The 4,968-nt window shown below is 42.2% G+C and overlaps 1 long non-coding RNA gene across 2 annotated transcripts; it reads left to right on the forward strand.

Moving 5' to 3' along the window:
* The first annotated feature begins 300 nt into the window (after nt 1-300).
* Nucleotides 301-4,569, forward strand: LOC134462821 (uncharacterized). Of its 2 annotated transcripts, none has more exons than XR_010037583.1 (2): nt 301-2,151; nt 3,718-4,569. It is a non-coding gene; the product is annotated as an uncharacterized LOC134462821 (long non-coding RNA). The 2 variants fall into 2 exon arrangements; XR_010037582.1 differs by having other exon boundaries at nt 301-1,358.
* Nucleotides 4,570-4,968: the final 399 nt, after the last annotated feature.

The raw sequence follows: 4,968 nt of genomic DNA on the forward strand, positions 1-4,968 counted from the left end.
CCTCTATGGCGTCACCGCGCCGCCATTTTGATTTTGTTAGATATGGACGTTCCATGTAAATAACACAATGTTCAGACTCATACATGAGTGAGGAATGAAACCGTGTGTTGTTTTCTCTGTCGACCACATTTTCATCAAATTCACTTATTTCGCATTGTATTCATTTGATACGGGATTAATAGTTGATTTCTACGTTTTATTAAAAAAAAAACCCGTGATGACTGGAAACGGCAACTCTACAAAAAAGTTCCTTTTTGGGAACTTCTAGACGCAACGCTGACTCTTCCTGAAAAGGCAAGTGGCTTAATGTTTTTGTATTGCATAAATATGACAAGTAACTATCCACTTAGCAGTAAGTTCGTCATTATCTTTATATTCGTCATCAAATGGATTTAATATTATGGTTGTATTCATGGATCTTTCTGGACAGTGGGTGATGTGTGTCGGCCGTTAACGTTAGCATATCTCCATGGACAGCTAAGTGTCTATGATGTTAAATTATTAGGCCTATGTTGAGTATAACTATTTTATTCGTAAGTATAAAATGGAAGTTAACACATCTCCTCCCAGTCGTTGTTTGGAATTTTAGCCTTAGTCTCCCGGCCAGTTTCATAAATTTTCATCAGCCAGCGAACATTTTGTCCGATGGGCATGTGTAATTTCTAGAAGTGCTAGTTCTTCAGAAAAAGGATACGTGCCTAAGTACACTAAACCAACGTTAGTTCTGCTGCTGTGTTGTTCCGGTTTTTATTCCAAACTTCCATTTTCACTCCTAATGTTCACCCTGACGTGAACAGGAAATGTGCATGATATCATTTGACTGTTGTAGGCCCCTAGAGTACTTCTAGGTGTTTTCATGACCGATGTCAGTTAACTTTTTGGGAGCCAACGCATGTGAGGCGAAACGTGTTTTTTACCTGACTTGGGAGTCAAATGTTTTGAATGTCTACTATACATTGATTAAGGCATTTTCACGCACGAGCAGGAAACAATGATACATTACTAATACTTAATTCAAGTCAGTGGCAGGAAATGATAAACCATAACCAGCAACGCATTAATTACAGCAATGCATTACTTTTTCTGCAACTCAGAGAATACCTTAAGTTTGGCAGTTTTTTAGCAACTCAGTCAACATTGCATGTAAGCTTAACACAATAATGCATATTTTTTCTTTTTTGTGTCACTCCTCACCACATATGGCAGATTTAGTGTGAAGAGCCACCTGTACAAGATTCCTGGGACAGCAGAACATGCACCTCACGCACTACCCTGGCACCCTGGCTGAACAACCCGCAGCACATCATCTCCAGCTGAGAGGGGGACTCATACATTCATTTGAAATCAGCTCTACTGAGGTGAAATGATCAAGAGTCAAAAGCATGCTGAAGAGATAAACTTGATGATGGCTATGTTTATTTAATTAGCATTGTTTATATAGATTACACATTCCTTGTAAAAAAAAAAATAATTAAAAAATTAGTTGTCGGAGCAAGATAACATGCACTGCTCCACCTGGGTGTCTTCAGCAGTATGCACAGCCCGTCGTTCATTGCAACCTGAAGCTACTGTAGGCCAGGGGTCCCCAAACTTTTTTTTAAATCTGGGGGCCACATTATTGTTCCTGACTGTGATCAGGGGCTGGAATCAATACCAATCATGTAAAAAAGGTGTGTGTGTGTGTGTGGGTGGGGGGGGGGGGGGGGGTCAAAATTCCGATGTCAATTTCATTAATTTTCTTGATTTCTTTGTTTTCATGGCTTTGGCGTTCTGATTGCCCACCTTCAGTTGAAATTTTATCCTCATCAATAAGTATGTATTAACAAGGAACTCTTTGCAGGACAGACAGCTGGCGGAACATATAACAGCATCCAAATTCACACTCTGATATACTGCAGATTTTAAGAGTGCCAGGACATGTTTCCCTTTAGAAATGTGGGGGTATTGGCATCTAAAAATGTGTTCAATTTGCTCTGTTGTACGCTGTAATACAACACTTGGTGGGAATAACCCATCCCTGAACTGCTTATATCTGAAAAAGGTGTATTTCTCCTTGAGTGTATCTCTGTCCTCCTCGTTTGCCTCCCACAGCGTAACACAACTCTTGCAATCAAATTTGGCAGAGGCTCTGAAGGCCACATAGCCAGCAAGGTACACTGACACATTGCCCTCAATGACGTCCAGCCCCTTCATGAACTCACTGTTGTCCAGTCCAGGGAATGTGGGTTCCTCATCAGTAGACTGTACGTGAGGCATGGTCAGTGCGGTGCATGGATGGGGAGTTGCCATCTGCGATGACTCAGTGCAGCTCTACAAAATCATTGCAAATGATTACAGACTTACAGTATACTAATCATGTGTGACACTTTTGTTTTTGAAAGGGTGTTTCGTGTACCTCGTGAGGCATGGTCAGTGCGGTGCATGGATGGGGAGTTGCCATCTGCGATGACTCAGTGCAGCTCTACAAAATCATTGCAAATGATTACAGACTTACAGTATACTAATCATGTGTGACACTTTTGTTTTTGAAAGGGTGTTTCGTGTACCTCGTGAGGCATGGTCAGTGCGGTGCATGGATGGGGAGTTGCCATCTGCGATGACTCAGTGCAGCTCTACAAAATCATTGCAAAAGATTACAGACTTACAGTATACTAATCATGTGTGACACTTTTGTTTTTGAAAGGGTGGTTTCGTCTACCTCAAACAAATGGGACAATTGCAGCAATAGGTGTATTTCCTCCGGTTCGCAATTTGTATTTCTCCCAAATGTCATTAGATAGTCTAGCACGGCCTGCCTGTAGTCTAATCGGAATTGCTGAGGGTCTGGATTGTCCCTGTGCCCGCCCTTCGCTCTGATCACCCCAAAGAAGTGTTCCAGGCAGTCCTGGTTGAGGTGCCTCGTAAATAGAAACTGAAATCCTTTCTCTGTGAATGCAAATGACAAACAGTACATTGGCCAACAGCAGAAAACATGCAGTGGTGGACAAAGCTCATTAGCATTAGCAAAGCTCAATTTGAATAATTATGCCTTATTGCTGCTACCTTTCAATTCAGCCCAGATTTCCTTGATTGCTCTTAGGTTATGCCTCCAACCATTTAGGCAATTCAAGCTGTTGCCACTGGCACATCTGACAGATGCCAGCCAGTTAATACTCTCATTGATAAAATCAATATGTGTCTCTCTGAAGGCATCCTTTTGTGGTGTGCTGCTGGACAATGTGCTACTGTTAAAGCAGTCAAACATCTGGTTAAAGTGGGCTACAAAATCTGCCGTCGTTTTTGCCCCCTCTCTTAGCTTCCCCATGTCTGCCATGGTGAGCAGTGCAGCCGCAACAGAATGACTAAGAACCTGTAATAAAAAAATAAAAAAAATCCCATTTTCAGGACCATAGATAAAGATTGTAAATTGAATGTTATACGCCTGCATGACAGTTTTCACTTGTGGCTTACCTGAGTGGCGAGAGGCACACTCATTGTTGAAAAGGCAGTGAGGGACAGATGCCGTTGGGTTAACTTGGGTGCCATTCGGTGTTGTCTTTGTGAATCAATTTTAAACATTTCAGTGATGTCTCCCCATTCTGCCAATTTGTCCCCTATGTAAAATCCATATTTTCGCAAATTGTTTCTGATGTTTTTCATTAAATGGGGGGGGTCGAATAAAAAATGAATCTTCTGGCTTTTGACAAAGAAGTACGGTTTTTCTTCTGTTATACCCAGGTTTCTACAGGCTGCCAGGTTGTTGCTGCCTTGGTCCATTACCAGCACCATGGGAGTGAAGCCAGTGTCAAGCACCTTTTCCACCGCCTCCATGATTTTGGTTTTTAAGACCCCATGCTTCATGGTCCCAGATGACAAGAAGTACCCTATGGGTTGTTTCCATTTCCCAGTTAGACTACGGATCATGAAAACCCCTGCATGGTTGGCTGGTCTTCCCCCTTCGTCATACCCTTCTACTTCATCTTTCGAGATGTTATAATTTAGGCTACATTTCAATGTAATTTCATCAAATGTGATGGCAACGTGCCTATCTCGCTCTTCCATATGCTGCACTTGATGTTTAAGTGCATACAGCACAGGTTCATGCCATCCCGGCCCGATGTCTACTCTCTGCAAGATATTTGAAAGGGTCCTGGCTGTAGGGAGCTTGAAAATTCTCCTCATGGTTCGGTAGGCTTTTGGCCCTGTACCCTTAACCTGTAACGCCCAACTTTTCATGAAGTTGCTCCACCGAATGGCCCTTGGTTTTTTTTTGGCATTATCAATTTGCTCGTTGACAAATTGTGCGGCTTGTTTTGGCAATACTTTGGAAATTTCCCTCTTTAATGTTTGTTTGCTGATAGATGGTGTCTTTTTCTTTAGCCTTGACAGCTTTGATTTGTAGCAGCCAATTTTTCTTTTCAGTTTTTCCACTGTGTTGTCATTGCTGACACTGGCCAGTACATCAGTGCCTAAAAAGAAATGTGACAACTGTAACAACAGACTTATGCACAGACTACTACCTATGCAGTGTTCAACACTCAGAATGTATCTGTTACCACCATTTGCCATTAAATCACTTACTATCCAGGATCTCTGAGTCTGTTGTCTCAATTTCAAGTGCGACCCGTTTTCGGGGTGGTGGACGAACTGTGTCTTGAGATTTAGGGGGGTTGGGACAGTCTACTAGCCAGGGTACGGCCATTGGCAGTAGGCCAGATTTCCTGCAGAATGCAAAGTATTGTAATGTTTATATTTCTACAAACACACTGTAAGCCCAGTTATGAATTGTCTGAGTAAAAAATGTTGAAGGTGTAATCAAAACTTTAGTGTTGCACAAATGAACATATATTGACTTTTTTGTACAATGAACAAAGGCTTTGCCACTCAGATGAACAGACTGCGATGAAGACTGGGAAAGACTCAAATTTATTTTGTCTTTACTGAATTGGGGGAGGGGGGGGGGGGGGGGGGGGGGGGGGGGGGGGTAAA

Source organism: Engraulis encrasicolus, chromosome 14 (assembly GCF_034702125.1).
Source record: "Engraulis encrasicolus isolate BLACKSEA-1 chromosome 14, IST_EnEncr_1.0, whole genome shotgun sequence".
Lineage (NCBI taxonomy): Eukaryota > Metazoa > Chordata > Actinopteri > Clupeiformes > Engraulidae > Engraulis > Engraulis encrasicolus.